Source organism: Rutidosis leptorrhynchoides, chromosome 2 (genome assembly GCF_046630445.1).
Source record: "Rutidosis leptorrhynchoides isolate AG116_Rl617_1_P2 chromosome 2, CSIRO_AGI_Rlap_v1, whole genome shotgun sequence".
NCBI classification, from domain to species: Eukaryota; Viridiplantae; Streptophyta; class Magnoliopsida; order Asterales; family Asteraceae; genus Rutidosis; species Rutidosis leptorrhynchoides.
Genome location: NC_092334.1, coordinates 157,877,650 through 157,899,721, shown reverse-complemented (window position 1 = coordinate 157,899,721; position 22,072 = coordinate 157,877,650).

The following is a 22,072-nucleotide window of genomic DNA, read 5'->3' as shown; positions in this document are numbered from 1 at the left end:
AACCTGAATGTACCATCTTTCTTCTTGACAAACAAAACAGGAGCTCCCCACAGTGATGTGCTTGGTCGAATGAAACCACGCTCTAAAAGTTCTTGTAATTGGCTTTGCAGTTCTTTCATCTCGCTGGGCGCGAGTTTGTAAGGAGCACGAGCTATTGGTGCAGCTCCTGGTACAAGATCTATTTGAAATTCAACGGATCGATGTGGGGGTAATCCCGGTAATTCTTTCGGAAATACATCGGGAAATTCTTTTGCAATGGGAACATCATTGATGCTCTTTTCTTCAGTTTGTACTTTCTCGACGTGTGCTAGAACAGTATAGCAACCTTTTCTTATTAGTTTTTGTGCCTTCAAATTACTAATAAGATGTAGCTTCGTGTTGCCCTTTTCTCCGTACACCATTAAGGGTTTTCCTTTTTCTCGTATAATGCGAATTGTATTTTTGTAACAAACGATCTCTGCTTTCACTTCTTTCAACCAGTCCATACCGATTATCACATCAAAACTCCCTAACTCTACTGGTATCAAATCAATCTTAAATGTTTCGCTAACCAGTTTAATTTCTCGATTCCGACATATATTATCTGCTGAAATTAATTTACCATTTGCTAATTCGAGTAAAAATTTACTATCCAAAGGCGTCAATGGACAACTTAATTTAGCACAAAAATCTCTACTCACATAGCTTCTATCCGCACCCGAATCAAATAAAACGTAAGCAGATTTATTGTCAATAAGAAACGTACCCGTAACAAGCTCCGGGTCTTCCTGTGCCTCTGCCGCGTTAATATTGAAAACTCTTCCGCGGCCTTGTCCATTCGTGTTCTCCTGGTTCGGGCAATTTCTAATAATGTGGCCCGGTTTTCCACATTTATAACAAACTACATTGGCATAACTTGCTCCGACACTACTTGCTCCGCCATTACTCGTTCCGACACCATTTGTTCCTTTTGTTCTATTAACCCCTGGTCCATAGACCTCACACTTCGCCGCGCTATGTCCATTTCTTTTACACTTGTTGCAAAATTTGGTGCAGAACCCCGAGTGATACTTTTCACACCTTTGGCATAGCTGCTTCTGATTGTTGTTGTTGTTGCGGTTATTATTGTTGTTGGGATGATTGTTGTAGTTGCTGTTGTTGTTGTTGTTGTTGTTGTTGTTGTTGTTGTTGTTGTTGTTGGGCCGTTTGTTGTAGTTGCGATTGATGTTGCGATTGTTGGGATAATTGTTGCGATTATTGTTGTAATTGCTGTTGTTGTTGTATTGGTGATTCTTATCACCGTTTTCTTCCCACTTTCTTTTGACTTGCTTCACATTGGCCTCTTCAGCAGTCTGTTCTTTAATTCTTTCTTCAATCTGGTTCACTAGTTTGTGAGCCATTCTACATGCCTGTTGTATGGAGGCGGGCTCGTGTGAACTTATTTCTTCTTGGATTCTTTCCGGTAATCCTTTCACAAACGCGTCGATCTTCTCTTCCTCATCTTCGAATGCTCCCGAACACAATAGGCACAATTCTGTGAATCGTCTTTCGTACGTGGTAATATCAAATCCTTGGGTTCGTAACCCTCTAAGTTCTGTCTTGAGCTTATTGACCTCGGTTCTGGGACGGTACTTCTCGTTCATCAAGTGCTTGAATGCTGACCACGGTAGTGCGTACGCATCGTCTTGTCCCACTTGCTCTAGATAGGTATTCCACCATGTTAACGCAGAACCTGTGAAGGTATGCGTAGCGTACTTCACTTTGTCCTCTTCAGTACACTTACTTATGGCAAACACCTATTCGACCTTCTCGGTCCACCGTTTCAATCCGATCGGTCCTTCGGTTCCATCAAATTCCAAAGGTTTGCAGGCAGTGAATTCTTTGTAGGTGCATCCTACACGATTTCCTGTACTGCTAGATCCAAGGTTATTGTTGGTATGTTGCGCAGCCTGTACTGCGGCTATGTTTGAAGCTAGAAAAGTACGAAATTCCTCTTCATTCATATTCACGGTGTGTCGAGTAGTCGGTGCCATTTCCTTCAAAATAGTCAAATGGAACAAGTTAATCATACAGAATATTAAGAGTAGTTAATAGTATTTCGTAGCATAATATGAACTCATTTATAAAAGCTTTTTCTTCATATTAGCGTTTTATAAGTTTAAATTCGGGTAGTACCTACCCGTTAAGTTCATACTTAGTAGCTAATATACAATTCAACTACTACAATTCTATATGAAAAACTGATTATAATAATATTTCGCGTTCAAACTTTTACACAATATTTTACAAACTTACAATACCGCTTATTTTACATATAGCATGAAATATAGCACACAATAAATTTGATTCAAGATGGTTGTGAAGATAATTCTAGCTAGTACACAAGTTGTTCAGCAAAGGCAATAAAGACACGTAATTCATACGTCCAGAAACAAGTCATGCATTCTGGTTTTACTAGGATTACTTCCCATCCTTGGTCTTGTGGAACATAACCGTTATGGCCGTTGATAAGACAACGTGTTGTAACGTCGTCAAAGGGACGAGGGTTACGTAATGTCCAACAGTCCCGTAACAATCTAAAAACCTCATTTCTTACCCCAATTACCGACTCCGTCACTTGTGGAAACGTTTTGTTTAATAGTTGTAGCCCGATGTTCTTGTTCTCACTTTGGTGAGAAGCGAACATTACTAATCCGTAAGCATAACATGCTTCTTTATATTGCATGTTAGCCGCTTTTTTTAAATCACGAAGTCCAATATTCGGATATATTGAGTCAAAATAATTTCTTAACCCATTGCGTAAAATAGCATTTGGGTTCCCCGCAATATATGCGTCAAAGTAAACACATCGTAACTTATGGATTTCCCAATATGATATCCCCCATCTTTTGAGCGAAAGCCTTTTATAAACCAAGGCATTCTTGGAACGTTCTTCGAATGTCTTACAAACTGATCTCGCCTTAAATAGTTGTGCCGAAGAATTCTGACCGACTCTAGACAAGATTTCATCAATCATGTCTCCGGGTAGGTCTCTTAAAATATTGGGTTGTCTATCCTTTGTGTTTTTATACTGTAAAATAGACAAGAGTTAGATTCATAAAAAAAATACTTATTAATACAAGCAATTTTTACATATATCATAAAGCATAAGCACACTATATTACATATATTACACCACACGAATACAACTATCTTATTCCGACTCGCTTGTTTCTTCTTCTTCGGTTTTGGTTCGTTTTGCCAAGTTTCTAGGGATATATGATGTTCCCCTAATACGAGCCGTCGTTTTCCACAACGGTTTAGAAAAACCTGGTGGTTTAGAGGTTCCCGGGTCATTGTTACAACTTAAGGGCTTCGGGGGTTGACGATACATATAAAGTTCATCGGGGTTGGAATTAGATTTCTCTATTTTTATGCCCTTTCCCTTATTATTTTCTTTTGCCTTTTTAAATTCAGTTGGGGTAATTTCTATAACATCATCGGAATTCTCGTCGGAATCCGATTCCTCGGAGAATTGGTAATCCTCCCAATATTTTGCTTCCTTGGCGGAAACACCATTGACCATAATTAACCTTGGTCGGTTGGTTGAGGATTTTCTTTTACTTAACCGTTTTATTATTTCCCCCCATCGGTTCTATTTCTTCATCCGGTTCCGATTCTTCTTCCGGTTCCGATTCTTCTTCCGTTTCCGACTCTTCTTCCGGTTCCTCTTCGGGAACTTGTGAATCAGTCCACGAATCATTCCAATTTACATTTGACTCTTCATTATTATTAGGTGAGTCGATGGGACTTGTTCTAGAGGTAGAAATCTATCATATAATATCAAACGCGTTAAGAGATTAATATATCACATAATATTCACATGTTAAAAATATATAGTTTCCAACAAAATTTGTTAAGAAATCATTTTTCAAGTAAACACGGTCGAAGTCCAGACTCACTAATGCATCCTAATAAACTCGATAAGACACACTAATGCAAAATTCTGGTTCTCTAAGACCAACGCTCGGATACCAACTGAAATGTCCCGTTCTTATTGATTAAAAACGTTCCATATTAATTGATTTCGTTGCGAGGTTTTGACCTCTATATGAGACGTTTTTCAAAGACTGCATTCATTTTAAAACAAACCATAACCTTTATTTCATCAATAAAGGTTTAAAAAGCTTTACGTAGATTATCAAATAATGATAATCTAAAATATCCTGTTTACACATGACCATTACATAATGGTTTACAATACAAATATGTTACAACAAAATAAGTTTCTTGAATGCAGTTTTTACACAATATCATACAAGCATGGACTCCAAATCTAGTCCTTATTTAAGTATGCGACAGCGGAAGCTCTTAATAATCACCTGAGAATAAACATGCTTAAAACGTCAACAAAAATGTTGGTGAGTTATAGGTTTAACCTATATATATCAAATCATAATAATAGACCACAAGATTTCATATTTCAATACACATCCCATACATAGAGATAAAAATCATTCATATGGTGAACACCTGGTAACCGACATTAACAAGATGCATATATAAGAATATCCCCATCATTCCGGGACACCCTTCGGATATGATATAAATTTCGAAGTACTAAAGCATCCGGTACTTTGGATGGGGTTTGTTAGGCCCAATAGATCTATCTTTAGGATTCGCATCAATTAGGGTGTCTGTTCCCTAATTCTTAGATTACCAAACTTAATAAAAAGGGGCATATTCGATTTCGATAATTCAACCATAGAATAATTTAAAATCTCATTTGATATTATAAAAATTGGGTTAACAACATTTAACAAGATCGTTAACCTAAAGGTTTCAAAACAACACTTACATGTAACGACTAACGATGACTTAACGACTCAGTTAAAATGTATATACATGTAGTGTTTTAATATGTATTTATACACTTTTGAAAGACTTCAATACACTTATCAAAATACTTCTACTTAACAAAAATACTTACAATTACATCCTCGTTCAGTTTCATCAACAATTCTACTCGTATGCACCAGTATTCTTACTCGTACAATACACAGCTTTTAGATGTATGTACTATTGGTATATACACTCCAATGATCAGCTCTTAGCAGCCCATGTGAGCCACCTAACACATGTGGGAACCATCATTTGGCAACTAGCATGAAATATCGCATAAAATTACAAAAATATGAGTAATCATTCATGACTTATTTACATGAAAACAAAATTACATATCCTTTATATCTAATCCATACACCAACGACCAAAAACACCTACAAACACTTTCATTCTTCAATTTTCTTCATCTAATTGATCTCTCTCAAGTTCTATCTTCAAGTTCTAAGTGTTCTTCATATATTCTACAAGTTCTAGTTACATAAAATCAAGAATACTTTCAAGTTTGCTAGCTCACTTCCAATCTTGTAAGGTGATCATCCAACCTCAAGAAATCTTTGTTACTTACAGTAGGTTATCTTTATAATACAAGGTAATAATCATATTCAAACTTTAATTCAATTTCTATAACTATAACAATCTTATTTCGAGTGGAAATCTTACTTGAAACTGTTTTCGTGTCATGATTCTGCTTCAAGAACTTTCAAGCCATCCAAGGATCCTTTGAAGCTAGATCTATTTTTCTAATTTCCAGTAGGTTTATCCAAGGAACTTAAGGTAGTAATGATGTTCATAACATCATTCGATTCATACATATAAAGCTATCTTATTCGAAGGTTTAAACTTGTAATCACTAGAACATAGTTTAGTTAATTCTAAACTTGTTTGCAAACAAAAGTTAATCCTTCTAACTTGACTTTTAAAATCAAATAAACACATGTTCTATATCTATATGATATGCTAACTTAATGATTTAAAACCTGGAGACACAAAAAACACCGTAAAACCGGATTTACGCCGTCGTAGTAACACCGCGGGCTGTTTTGGGTTAGTTAATTAAAAACTATGATAAACTTTGATTTAAAAGTTGTTATTCTGAGAAAATGATTTTTATTATGAACATGAAACTATATCCAAAAATTATGGTTAAACTCAAAGTGGAAGTATGTTTTCTAAAATGGTCATCTAGACGTCGTTCTTTCGACTGAAATGACTACCTTTACAAAAACGACTTGTAACTTATTTTTAAGACTATAAACCTATACTTTTTCTGTTTAGATTCATAAAATAGAGTTCAATATGAAACCATAGCAATTTGATTCACTCAAAACGGATTTAAAATGAAGAAGTTATGGGTAATATAAGATTGGATAATTTTTCTCATTTTAACTACGTGAAAATTGGTAACAAATCTATTCCAACCATAACTTAATCAACTTGTATTGTATATTATGTAATCTTGAGATACCATAGACACGTATACAATGTTTTGACCTATCATGTCGACACATCTATATATATTTCGGAACAACCATAGACACTCTATATGTGAATGTTGGAGTTAGCTATACAGGGTTGAGGTTGATTCCAAAATATATATAGTTTGAGTTGTGATCAATACTGAGATACGTATACACTGGGTCGTGGATTGATTCAAGATAATATTTATCGATTTATTTCTGTACATCTAACTGTGGACAACTAGTTGTAGGTTACTAACGAGGACAGCTGACTTAATAAACTTAAAACATCAAAATATATTAAAAGTGTTGTAAATATATTTTGAACATACTTTGATATATATGTATATATTGTTATAGGTTCGTGAATCAACCAGTGGCCAAGTCTTACTTCCCGACGAAGTAAAAATCTGTGAAAGTGAGTTATAGTCCCACTTTTAAAATCTAATATTTTTGGGATGAGAATACATACAGGTTTTATAAATGATTTACAAAATAGACACAAGTACGTGAAACTACATTCTATGGTTGAATTATCGAAATCGAATATGCCCCTTTTTATTAAGTCTGGTAATCTAAGAATTAGGGAACAGACACCCTAATTGACGCGAATCCTAAAGATAGATCTATTGGGCCTAACAAACCCCATCCAAAGTACCGGATGCTTTAGTACTTTGAAATTTATATCATATCCGAAGGGTGTCCCGGAATGATGGGGATATTCTTATATATGCATCTTGTTAATGTCGGTTACCAGGTGTTCACCATATGAATGATTTTTATCTCTATGTATGGGATGTGTATTGAAATATGAAATCTTGTGGTCTATTATTATGATTTGATATATATAGGTTAAACCTATAACTCACCAACATTTTTGTTGACGTTTTAAGCATGTTTATTCTCAGGTGATTATTAAGAGCTTCCGCTGTCGCATACTTAAATAAGGACGAGATTTGGAGTCCATGCTTGTATGATATTGTGTAAAAACTGCATTCAAGAAACTTATTTTGTTGTAACATATTTGTATTGTAAACCATTATGTAATGGTCGTGTGTAAACAGGATATTTTAGATTATCATTATTTGATAATCTACGTAAAGCTTTTTAAACCTTTATTGATGAAATAAAGGTTATGGTTTGTTTTAAAATGAATGCAGTCTTTGAAAAACGTCTCATATAGAGGTCAAAACCTCGCAACGAAATCAATTAATATGGAACGTTTTTAATCAATAAGAACGGGACATTTCAGACTACGCCTACGGAAATCCGAAGTTTTCTCGGATTGGCCGGTTACTATCGTTGATTTATCCAAGACTTTTCCAAGATTGCTTCGCCATTAACTAAGTTTACAAGGAAGAATACTAGATTCAATTGGGAGAACGAGCAAGAAATCGCTTTTCAATTGTTGAAAGAGAAATTGCGCAAAGCTCCGGTCTTAGTATTGCCGGAAGGTGTAGATGATATGACGGTCTATTGTGATGCTTCTTTGAATGGGCTCGGGTATGTTCTAATGCAACGAGGTAAAGTCATCGCTTACGCCTCTCGCCAATTAAAGGAACATGAAATGAGATACCCGACTCATGATCTCGAATTAGCGGCGGTGGTCCATGCTTTGAAAATTTGGCGCCATTACTTGTATGGTGTCAAGTGTACGATTTATTAATCACAAGAGTTTGAAACATCTTTTTGATCAACGGGATTTGAATTATCGTCAACTTAGATGGATGGATGTGGTGAAGGATTATGATTGTGAGATAGTTTATCATCCGGGCAAAGCGAATGTGGTCGCGGATGCGTTAAGCCGAAAGAGTCACCACCCGGTGTTATGATTGGGATTGTTACGTATGATTATCACTAACGATTTTCTTGAAAAACTTGGTGTGATTCAAATAGAGGCTTACGTTCACAACAAGCATGCAGAACGAATTGTGGGGCAATCAGAATTCATTACGATGGATTCGCGTGGTTTATTGTCTTTTCAAGAAAGAGTGTGGGTGCCTAAGATGGGTGATTTCCGAAAGGTGCTTCTTGATGAGGCGCACAAGTCTAAGTATTCCATACATCCGGGTGCGACAAAGATGTACCATGATTTGAAGAAAAATTATTGGTGGCCGGGCATGAAACGCGACGTTGTTAAGTATGTTGAGCAATGCGTCACGTGTTTGTAAGTTAAAGCCGAACACCAAAAGCCGTATGGTAAGTTGCAACCGCTAGAAATTCCGATGTGGAAGTGGGAGCATATTACCATGGATTTTATTACCAAGTTGCCGAAAACGGCAAGAACCCAATTTGACACTATTTGGGTGATTGTCGATAGATTGACGAAGAGTGCGTTGTTTCTTCCTATTAAAGAAGCAATTTCGTCAGAGGCACTGGCGAAGATGTTCATTAAAGAGGTAATATCGAGACATGGCATTCCCGTGTCTATTGTTTCGGATCGGGACACGCGTTTTACTTCTCGGTTTTGGATGAAGTTTCATGAGGATATGGGTACGAGGGTGAATATGAGTACGGCGTACCATCCTCAAACGGATGGTCAAACCGAACGTACGAGTCAAACATTGGAGGATATGTTACGTGCGTGTATTATTGATTTTGGCGGTAGTTGGGACGAACATTTGCCATTGGTGGAATTCTCGTACAATAATAGTTTTCACTCTAGTATTAGAATGCCACCATATGAGATGTTATACGGTAGGAGGTGTAGAACCCCGATTTGTTGGGGTGATGTGGGTTAAAGGGAAGTCGGGAGCACCGACTTGGTATTGGAGACAAATAGCAAAGTCGATATGATTCGGGATCGTTTAAAGGCGGCGCAAGATAGATAAAAGTCTTACGTCGATAAACGTAGGCGACCGATCGAATTTGAAGAAGGCGATATGGTGATGCTTAAGGTTTCGCCATGGAAGGGTATTATTCGGTTTCGAAAACGGGGAAAGTTAGCTCCTCGGTTTATTGGGCCATTTAAGATTTTGGCTCGTGTTGGTGAAGTTGCTTATCGGTTGGAATTACCCCAAGAGCTTGCGGGGATCCATAATACATTTCATGTTTCCCATCTCCGTAAGTGTCTTGCGGATGATTCTTCATGGATGCCACTAGATGAGATCGAGTTAAACAACAAGTTGGAGTATGTCGAAGAGCCGATTGCTATACTTGATGAAAAGGTGAAAATGTTGCGTAACAAAGAGGTGAGGACTTTTAAAGTCCAATGGCGTTGTAGTAAAGGTTCCGAGTTTACATGGGAACCCGAAGGGTTTGTGTTGGTTTATCTTCCTGCGTGTCATGCGGCGTGGATTGCGAGGACTCAATCCGGTTCAAGTGGGGGAGAGTTGTAACATCCGTTTTTGTTCAGCATTTGGGACGGCGTCCAAAGGCCTGGGACGCCGTCCAAGTTTTAAGGGCTGGACGCCGTCCGGATTTTGGGACGCCGTCCAGAAGCACTGATGGGCCAGTTTGGATTTTTAGATATTTTAAAGGACATTTTGGTATTTTCACTCTTGGAACGAATTGAAAGCCTTTAGGTCAGTTTTGGGGGAGTCATTACTCCACTTACACCAACCTCATCTTCTTCACTTCATTATAGAGAGAGAGAGAGAGAGAGAGAGTGATTCCTAGAGTGAGAGAACTCAAGCAAAGGAGGAAGAAGTTATTTTCAGGTCTTAGCTCGCATTGTAAAGTTGTTCATCCAGTCGCTAGCTACACGGTGATAGTGGTGGTAAGTCCTAATCTCCATTTTCTTACTTAATTAGTGTTAAATGGTTTGGGTTAGGGTTGAACATAAAACCCATATATGATGATTTTGGGGATTTTGGGTAAAGATGGTTGATGAAAGACTCAAGACTTACTAACCTAGGGTTTCAAAGTCATAATTGGTGTTAAGGAGTCTTAAAGGTTTAATAAATCACTAGCTAACTTGTGTTGTTAGTTGATAGTGTTATTAGGGTTCATGGTTGACTTGAAATGGGTCAAATGGGTGAGTTGACCTAGCGGGTTAAAATAGGTATGAAAACACCCTAGTTATGTATGATGAGAGTCTTAGAACCTTAATTATTAGTCTTTAGTGATTTGTTGAGGAGTTGGACCTTAAATTGGCGATTTTAGGGCAAATGGGTCATAAATACCCATTTGGGTCATAAATGCACTAGTTAGGCTAGTTGGTGGAAAGTCTGACTTACTATGTGTATTGATTGAGAGTTAATTGTGTTAGGTGACTCGCTTTGAAGGATTCAAGTTGTTATTGGAAATCTCGCCTAGACGACAAGGTGAGTGGAATGATTATATATGTGTGTATATAATGTATTTACTTGTACGAGATTCAATGTGGGTTTAAGTTCGGGCGGTCGATACCTCATCGGGTCAATATATGATATGGATTTAAGTTCGGGCGTTCGATGCCATGTCATGTATGTGTATGGGCGTGTAGCGTGGGTTTAAAGTTCGGGCGTTCGATACTACATTACACGTGACAGGTGGGTTTAAAGTTCGGGCGATCGATATCACTCCGAGGTTAGTATTATAATTCGTTGTATGCTAACGGTTGTTGGGAACACCGATGGGAAATTCGAAGTACCATTCCTTTGTACTATTGGTTAACCATGGTTATGTGTTTGTTGTGTGGCATTTATATTAATCGGGTTATATATGCTATTGATCGTGCTAGCTTGTGGTCTTGGGGATTTAGTGTTGTACCTTGCGTTGGTATATTATTTATATTGCTTGTATGTATGAGGTAAATGTGTACATGATTGCAACTAAGTAGGTTATATATGTATATGTATAATTATTGCATTCACTAAGCGTAAGCTTACCCTCTCGTTATTTACCTTTTTAGGATCCGGCTTGGATAAGGGCAAAGGTATTCGCTTGGACTAGTGGTTCTCGGGGGGTTCTAGCTTTTGGGGAAAGTTCGGCCAAGATTTGGGTAGTTTAACCCCAAACACCATGCTCTAAGTGTCGTTTGGTATTTAAACTTTGTGGTCGAAACTTATATTTTTGAACAAAATTGTAAAACGGGTCGTTGTGGGCCCGGTGATGTAAACTTGGTTTTTATTGTGGGAATTTCTTAGTTTTACATATATTGATGTGATGTGATAATTGGTTTCGCTGAAAAGTGTCGGGAGTCGTTTTTTTGCACAGGTGTAAAACGGGACAGATTAGTCCCTGGCAGTTCATTGGGATGTCGTCCCAAATCCTTGGACGCCGTCCCAGTATTAAAGGCTGGACGCCGTCCAGATGGTTTGTCCAGGAAAATGTTTTTTGTGTCGTGTTTTTGGTATAATGAGGGTTGGGTTGTTACACCATAGCAACTTGAAACACTCAAAACGGATTTAAAACGAAGAAGTTATGGGTAAAATAAGATTGGATAATTTTTCTTGTTGTAGCTACGTGAAAATTGGTAACAAATCTATATTAATCACATCCTAGCTAACTTATATTGTATTACATGTATTCTAATATCTTATGTAATATTGGGATACCCTAGACACGTAGACAAATGTTTTGACATATCATATCGACCCATGTATATATATTATTTGGAACAACCATAGACACTCTATATGCAGTAATGTTGGAGTTAGCTATACAGGGTTGAGGTTGATTCCAAAAAATATATATACTTTGAGTTGTGATCTAGCCAGAGACGTGTATACACTGGGTCGTGAATTGATCCAAGATAATATATATCGATTTATTTCTGTACATCTAACTATGGACAAGTAGTTGTAGGTTACTAACGAGGACAGCTGACTTAATAAACTTAAAACATTAAAACGTATTAAAAATGTTGTAAATATATTTTGAATATACTTTGATATATATATATGTACATATTTGTTATAGGTTCGTGAATCGACCAGTGGCCAAGTCCTACTTCCCGACGAAGTAAAAATCTGTGAAAGTGAGTTATAGTCCCACTTTTAAAATCTATTATTTTTTTTGGGATGAGAATACATGCGATTTTATAAATGTTTTATAAAATAGACACAAGTAATCGAAAATACTTTCTATGTTGGATTATCAAACCGAATATGCCCCTTTTTAGCTTGGTAGCCTAAGAATTAGGGAAATGGCCCCTAATTGATGCGAATCCTAAAGATAGATCTATTTGGCCCAACAAGCCTCATCCGAGTTACGGATGCTTTAGTACTTCAATTTATCATATCCGATGAGAGCCCCAGAATGATGGGAATATTCTATATGCATCTTGTTAAGGTCGGTTACTAGGTGTTCAACATATGAATGATTTTTATCTCTATGCAGTTTGTGAAATGCTTGATATGAGATGTGTTATAAAAATGAAATCTTGTGGTCTATTATTATGATTTGATAATATGTAGGTTAAACCTATAACTCACCAACAATTTTGTTGACGTTTTAAGCATGTTTATTCTCAGGTGATTATTAAGAGCTTCCGCTGTTGCATACTAAATTAAGGACAAGATTTGGAGTCCATGCTTGTATAATATTGTTTAAAAACTGCATTCGAAGACTTATGTTGATGTGTAATATTATTGTAAACCATTATGTAATGGTCGTGTGAAAAAAGCTATATTTTATATTATCATTATTTGATAATCGTCGTAATATTTTAAAGGTTATGGTTTGTTCTAAAATCGAATGCAGTCTTTGAAAAACGTCTCATATAGAGGTCAAAACCTCGCAACGAAATCAATTAATATGGAACATTTATAATCAATATGAACGGGACATTTCAGTCACATATCTTAATTCTCATCTTATCTTACTGAAACTTCCGTGTGATCCACCAAAATACGCTTACGTTGGCCAGGCGTAATACATTATCATTGATCACACCTCCATTTCAGATAAGAAAATCCGAGAAATCTAAATCCAAGTCATCTCTATCACTATAGCTAGCATTACATCAAAGAATCTATCAATAAGCTCACTACAATATCTACATAATCTACAAAGTATGCATAAACGAAATTAAAAGCAAAAAAAATATTTGTCTCAACGTACCAGTATCTACGTCTTCCGACGCAACATCAATATCTCCTACCATCTAATAAGCTCTAGCTATAGCTGTGGGAGGACCTTTTCTCTTCTATCCTACTGATGTGGTAGATCCACCAACAGACGCCGAATGCACCCCGGACCCTGCCCTGGATACACCTCTACCCGCTAGGGATGGCAATGGATCGGATATGGATCGGATGATGCCATATCCACATCCATATCCATTTAATTTTTGCTCATCCATATCCATTTAATTTCAGTTCATCCGCCCATATCCATATCTGATGGATTAAGAGGGTTAATGGATATCCATTGGATATCAATGAAATGTTAATCTAACGATGATTTTATCAATTTAATATAGATTATAACAAATGTAAATATTTAATCTTTATGTTTCTTATTCGTTACACATGTTTTGATTGTAATTTGTCGTCGATCGTGAATTTAAATGAGCAGAATACGTTATAATATATGTAAATATAAGTTTAAACTAATCGAAATACGTAACTTTGAATATTGTTAGCAACAATTTAATAATTGTGACTATCACAACTCTTATTTTCGGTAATAATTTAAGAATTTGTAGGTTATATGTATATGTATGTCAATATGTGGATGCGTATGCTTATATTTTTGTACGTATATATGTATATATAGATGTATTTTGGGTGATAATGGATATATCCGTGGATGATAAGTTGTCATCCATATCCGATCCACGAAATATTTAGATCATCCATATCCATATCCGTTAATCGTCCATTTACATCATCCATATCCATTATAAATGGAACGGATCGGATGGATGTCCACGGATGAAACATCCATTGCCATCCCTACTACCCGCTGCTGGACACTGTGCTAACCTATGACCTTCTTCATGACAATTCCAACATACATTACTTCTGAAAGAACATTACTGAACCTGATCATGTCCCACTACCCCACATCTCAAACATCTTTTCATAGCTAGAGAACACTGTCCACTGTGGTAAGACCTGCACGAGTTACACCACTCTTTCTGTACGGAACTCGACCCACTCTTACTAGAAACTTCCCTCATATTGGACCCATTTGACTTTCTTGATTTTGGACTGGACTGATAACTGGATTGACCTACCGACCTCTTCCCATAAAACCACTCCTCACTCCCGCACTCCTTGCGGCTTTAACATCACCCTCTATCGCTTTGGTCATCTCAAAAGCTTGCGAAAAAGAAGAAGCAAATCTAACCATTGACCGATACTCCGGCTTAATAACTCTAATAAAATGCTGAATTTTATCTTTCTCATGCGGTACCCACTGTTGACAAAATCTTAACTTAGAGGTAAAGTCCAAAATAACATCATCAATCATCATATCATCAGTCATTCTCATCCCAAAGAACTCGGTTTTCAATTTCTCCAAATCACATTCTGAACAATACTGCTCACGAACCTTAGCATGAAACTGCTCCCATGACACTTGACTTAGTTGTTTCTTTGATAAATGACCTGTCATGGAGTCCCACCACTCCATAGCTCGCCCCTTGAATAATCGACTGGCATATAACACTCTCAATTCTGGCTTGCACTGACACGCATCTAATGCTCTTTGCACTTCCCGAGCCAATTTAGAGTCCCAGTCGGGTCAGTTTTACCAGTATACTCTGAAGGTTGACAATTAAGAAAGTCCTTATAAGAGCACTTCTTCTTTTCAATCATCAGTGGTTGGAAGAATGGCGTCTGAAATGGTACATCACTTGATTCGGAAATTGAGGATTGAACTGAGATGGCATCTGGTACTGAGGTGGCACATACTATTGCTGAGAAGTGTTTCCAAACTGTGGGTAAACACTTGGAGGAAAGCTTGGATTTATTGATGTGGTGTTAGAATGCGACATCACTTGTTGTTCAAGCTCTTTGATCCTATCCTGAGCTTCTTTCAACTGACTTTGGAGATCTAACACTTCTTCTGATACTTCTTCTATTGATACATGACCGTCTTCATCAGGAGCTCAAAGGTTCCGGAGGCATTAGAGGCAGCGTCTTGATTACCTGACATATCTGTACTACCACAACATCTCACACAAACTCTTAGTATATAACCGGTTAGTGCCTATCAACTAATACATAAATGCTTCTACATTCACTTAACCCGTCCCTTTTATGTTATGTTCGACAAGATCCTCTCAAGGTTTGGGAACATCACATTCCAATACAATGTCGATGCGACCAAACCTATGCTCTGATACCAACTTGTAACACCGTACTTTTTTTCATTAACATAACGGAAGTCTTATTTACAAAACATGTCCTTACGTACAAACATAAACATAATTATTACAACTTCATTCAGAAATACATTGTAATCAAACAACCGGTGTTATGTTAATATTTAGTTTCATATAGACAACATCAGAGTTCTAGACTTGTCGAATAAAACCCACCAGGCCCATTTTCTCCCATGTCCATAAAAGCAGAAGACCTATAACCTGCAAGGGGGAAGGTGGAGGGGTTAGCACGAAGCTAAGTGAATGGACTAATCTAACAGCTAAAGCACACATGTACAATCACAAGAACATGCATCATCAAATTAGGCAGACAGTTAATTAGAGAACCACTAGAACATGCAAAAACAGAGCAATCTACCCTTTATCATACAAAATCGAAAGAAATATACACACAATATCATACAATAGCCAATAATCAACTAAATCTAAAGACCATCACAACATAAAAACATATACAGCAACGGTCAATCCAAAGAAACCGTGATAAACACAACCAATGGTCAATCAGAAGTAACCATGTGGGTGATCCAAAGATACCCATTGAGAGACTCGGCGGTCTGGCAGGGCCAACGACCCTAGTTAATCAGACTAGAGTCTACCGAAAACTAATAAACCTGTATCACTAGTATAAGTCTTCCACACGTGACGAATGCGTGATTTTGACTTATACTGATCATACAACATCAATGAGCCAAACCTGATCAAAAGCAAGGTTGATCTCTCCCGACCTGATCAGAAGCAAGGCCAGTCCAACAAAAGCGCGAGGCCACAGTCCACAACACAAAACAACATAGGTTCAAAGAATATTAACTAGGTCAATGGTCTAGGTCATGTCACTACATGTCTTAATGGCTAGATTAACCCACTCATCGAATAACAGCACGAGAAGAACTCGGAGGTCTTATATTTCCGATTCTTCACTTCTCCTGATCACCTGGAAACATCATTAACAAAGTCGGTATAGTATTCAAATCAATAATATAATCAATTCATACAATAAACTAGGTCATATCATCGTATATTCATCATATTATAAGTCTACAACATAAATTCATTCAATATCGTCATATCAGTGCGTGCAAAACGGAACATACACGCTAAAACCTATTTTCTCGCCCCAAAAAAAATTGATCCAGCTTCTTAAAAGTTTACCATTAAAAAGTACTCATCAATACGATTCCACCAATAGTTTATTCATCAAAGTCGGAGTTACGGTTTGAAAGTTATGCACTTTTTAATATTACCAAAAGCTGACAAGTGCTCAACTCCGTGGTTGAGCCCTCAACCGTACGGTTGAGTCCTCAACCGCATAGTTGAGCCCTCAAACGCGTGTTCAACCGCATGGTTAGGCTTTCAAAAGTGTGGGAGCTGAAGAACAGCACCAACACACCATTTTCGGGTTTTTTTACCTCAATCTTGATTTTTGCTTGTTCTGGTCACATAACCACTTCAAAAACATCATATAAACTATATAGAAACTATTTCTAACATCCATCAGGAATTTCTAACACATTTAGATCAATAATCAAGAAAATTCTAGCCAAAACCCTTTTAACACTAAAAACCCTAATAACTAAGAATTAAAGGATGAATTCAGCAAGACAAACCTGGATTGATGCTAACTAGGAAGGTAGAAATTAGTTCCTAAAGCCACTTAATTAAATTCCAAGCTTTAATCAAATTAGGGTTTCAAAAGAGCATGAGGTAGGTACGGGAGTGAGTTTCACAAATTGAGAAAATGGATAGAAATATCCAGAACATGGCATATATAGGTGGGTTTAACCCATACCTTATAACACAGGGTATTTATCAGTTATCTGAAATCTAACGCACCTCATTAGACGTTCTTACCGAAGTCCAAATTAAACAAACAAACATTAGCTGTGACCCTTGCACGAACTGGTCTCAACTAAACAATCAAATAACCATAAACACATAATTAATTAAATCACTAATTAACACCATACAACGGTAATTTGATCATTTTCACCTAGGCCAGATCTCAGGGTGTTATATATATATATATATATATATATATATATATATATATATATATATATATATATATATATATATATATATATATATATATATGTGTGTGTGTGTGTGTATATATATATGTATATATGTGTATATATATATATGTATATATATATGTATATATATATATATATATGTATATATATATATATACCAAAAAGGTTTTTGTTTATGTGATATTTTGTGATTAAATTAAATTAAATATTCATTACAATTTAATATACGTATAGATATAGATTAACATATATATGTTTAGATTACAATTAATATTTAATATATAAATAAAATAGATATATAAATAAGAGCTCCATAGATATATATAGATAAGATATGTATTTGTTACATATATATTTTATTTAATTTGATGATGATACGGCACATATATTTATATTTACTTCCTCATAATTTTTCTTTTCTTTATAAATAAAATTAAGATAAATGTTTAAGATGAAAAGATATCGAAAAAAGTGGTAACTGAAGAGGTTTAAGAGAGAAAAAAAATATCGAAAAAAGTAAGATACATGTATTACACCCATAGTTAAAATCATGTTTCAAAGGTGTTGGGTGACCTTAAAATTTTTAAATTGTTATGTGCTCTAAAAATTATTTTGTAGTTAACTAAGAAAATCATTAACATTGGGTGATGATAATTATTGTGGGTCAGGTTGGAAATCATCTAGCATAAACATAACACTTCCCATATAGGCTAATAGGATTGATTTATCGAATACGCAATTTGGATTTTGATGAATTTTAGCCGTATCTTCTAGATGCTGTCATCTAGATGTTTCCATTCTAGCCGTAATCTAGTTTTTTATAGATGTTGAAAGTTGCCAACTTTGACAACACATATGGAAGAAGCAAAATTGATAATAATGATGGCTAGCGAGTTGTTCTCTGTTCACACTAATACACCTCGTCATAAGGAAGTAGCAAAATTGGAAACGATTACGGCTAGCCACCATTTTCGTGTTCACACCATGTTATGTTCACACCATTCCACCTCCTAAAAGTTTTCTATAAATAGAGGTGCAAATCTTCATTGTAAATCATTCACAAAAAGTGTAATCACAACCTAGTTAGTGTGTGTGAGATATGTGTAATTCTAACCAAGAGTGAATACATCCCTAGAGAGTGGTGAGAATTCCTAGTGTGTAAGTTTGAGAATTTTTTTTGGTTTTTGAGTTTTGTAATACTCTATAATCTATTCTTGTGAGTAATAGAGTTCTTTTCTCTCAAATTTATGTCTCCCAATGTCCAGCTGATCTTCTCATAATCACAACAAGTAGTATCAGAGCATGGTGAGAATTTCTAACCAAGAGTGAATACATCCCTAGAGAGTGGTGAGAATTCCTAGTGTGTTAGTTTGAGAGTTTTTTTATTTTTTGAGTTTTGTAATACTCTATAATCTATTATTGTGTGTAATAGAGTTATTTTTCCTCAAATTTATGTCTCCCAACGTCCAGCCGATCCTCTCATAATCACAACAAGTGGTATCAGAGCTAGGTTAGAGACGTTGGTCGAGTTTTTGAGTTTTCTGAAGTTTTCAACTTCGTTTGTGTTGAAAAATTATTAGTAAGGTGATAATGTCCACGGAAGAGTCATGATCATCTTCCGGAGCCATGATTATGCTCACTGCCACCAACTACATGCTGTGGAAACCTCGGATGGAAGATCTCCTTAGCTGTTGAAATGTCCCGTTCATATTGATTATAAACGTTCCATATTAATTGATTTCGTTGCGAGGTTTTGACCTCTATATGTGACGTTTTTCAAAGACCGCATTCGATTTTAAAACAAACCATAACCTTTATTTTATCGTTAAAGGTTTAAAAATGATAATAAAAAATATAGAGTTTTCACACGACTGTTACATAATGGTTTACAATAATATTACACAACAATATATGTCTTCGAATGCAGTTTTCAAACAATATTATACAAGCATGGACTCCAAATCTTGTCCTTAATTTAGTATGCAACAGCGGAAGCTCTTAACAATTACCTGAGAATAAACATGCTTAAAACGTCAACAAAAATGTTGGTGAGTTATAGGTTTAACCTATATATTTATCAATCGTAATAATAGACCACAAGATTTCATATTTTCATTTTTCATAAACATCATCCCATACATAGAGATAAAAAATCATTCATATGGTGAGCACCTAGTAACCGACATTAACAAGATGCATATAAGAATATCCCCATCATTCCGGGACATCCATCAGACATGATATAAAAACTCGAAGTACTAAAGCATCCGCTATAACGGATGGGGTTTGTTGGGCCCAATAGATCTATCTTTAGGATTCGCGTCAATTAGTAGACTGGTTTACTAATTCTTAGGTTACCAAGCTAAAGGGGCATATTCGGCTTCGATCATTCAACCATAGAAAGTAGTTTCAAGTACTTGTGTCTATTTTGTAAAACATTTATAAAATTGCATGTATTCTCATCCCAAAAATATTAGATTTTTAAAATTGGGACTATAACTCACTTTCACAGGTTTTTACTTCGTCGGGAATTAAGACTTGGCCACGGATTGATTCACGAACCTATAACAAATATGTACATATGTATCAAAGTATGATCAAAATATAATTACAACTTTTTTTTATTACGTTTTAATGATTTGAGTTTGTTAAGTCAGCAGTCCTCGTAAGTAACCTACAACTAGTTGTCCACAGTTAGATGTACAGAAATAAAGCAATATATATTATCTTGAATCAATCCACGATCTCGTGTATACAAGTCTCAGGCTAGATCACAACTCAAAGTATATATAATATTTTGGAATCAACCTCAACCATGTATAGCTAACTCCAACATTACTGCATATAGAGTGTCTATGGTTGTTCTTAAATATATATATAGATGGGTCTATATGATATGTCAAAACATTGTATTCGTGTCTATGGTATCCCAAGATTACATAATATATGTTAGAATACATGTATAATATAATATAAGTTAGTTAAGTGAGGATTTGTATAGATTTGTTACAAATTTCACGTAGCTACAATAAGCAAAATTATCCAATCGTGTTTTACCCATAACTTCTTCGTTTTAAATCCGTTTTGAGTGATTCAAGTTGCTATGGTTTCATATTGAACTTAAGTTTATGAATCTAAACAGAAAAAGTATAAGTTTATAGTCAGAAATACAGATTACAAGTCGTTTTTGTAAAGGTAGTCATTTCAGTCGAAAGAACGACGTCTAGATGACCACTTTGGAAAACATACTTCCACTTTGAGTTTAACCATGATTTTTGGATATAGTTTCATGTTCATAAGAAAAATCATATTCCCAGAAGAATAGCTCTTAAATCAAAGTTTATCATAGTTTTTAATTAACAAACCCAAAACAGCCCGCGGTGTTACTACAACGGCGTATGTCCGGTTTTACGGTGTTTTTCGTGTTTTCAGGTTTTAAATCATTAAGTTAGCATATCATATAGATATAGAACATGTTCTTAGTTGATTTTAAAAGTCAAGTTAGAAGGATTAACTTTGTTTGCGAACAAGTTTAGAATTAACTAAACTATGTTCTAGTGATTACATGTTCAAATCTTCGAATAAGATAGTTTTATATATATGATTCAAATGATGTTATGAACATCATTACTACCTCAAGTTTAGTAGGTAAACCTACTGGAAGTGACAAAAATTGATCTAGATTCAAAGGATTCTTGGATGGCTTGAAAGTTCTTGAAGTAGAATCATGACACGAAAACAAGTTCAAGTAAGATTATCACTCGAAATAAGATTGTTATAGTTATAGAAATTGAACCAAAGTTTGAATATGAATATTACCTTGAATTAGAAAGATATCTTACTGTAAATAAGAAAGATTTCTTGAGATTGGATGATCACTTGAAATGGATTAGAAAGCTTGGAAGTAGACTTGTAAACTTGAGAGTATTTTTGATTTTATGAAACTGGAACTTATAGAATTTATGAAGAATACTTAGAACTTGAAGATAGAACTTGAGAGAGATCAATTAGATAAATAAAATTGAAGAATGAAAGTGTTTGTAGGTGTTTTTGGTCTTTGGTATATGGATTAGATATAAAGGATGTGTAAGTTTGTTTTCATGTAAATAATTCATGAATGATTTATAATTTTTTTTTTAATTTTGTGAGATATTTCATGCTAGTTGCCAAATGATGGTTCCCACATGTTTAATGACTCACATGGGCTGCTAAGGAGCTGATAATTGAAGTGTATATACCAATAGTATATACATCTAGAAGCTGTGTATTGTACGAGTACGAATACGGGTGCATACGAGTAGAATTGTTGATGAAAATGAATGAGGATGTAATTGTAAGCATTCTTGTTAAGTAGAAGTAATTTGATATGTGTCTTGAAGTCTTTCAAAAGTGTACAAATACATCTTAATACACTACATGTATATACATTTTAACTGAGTCGTTAAGTCATCGTTAGT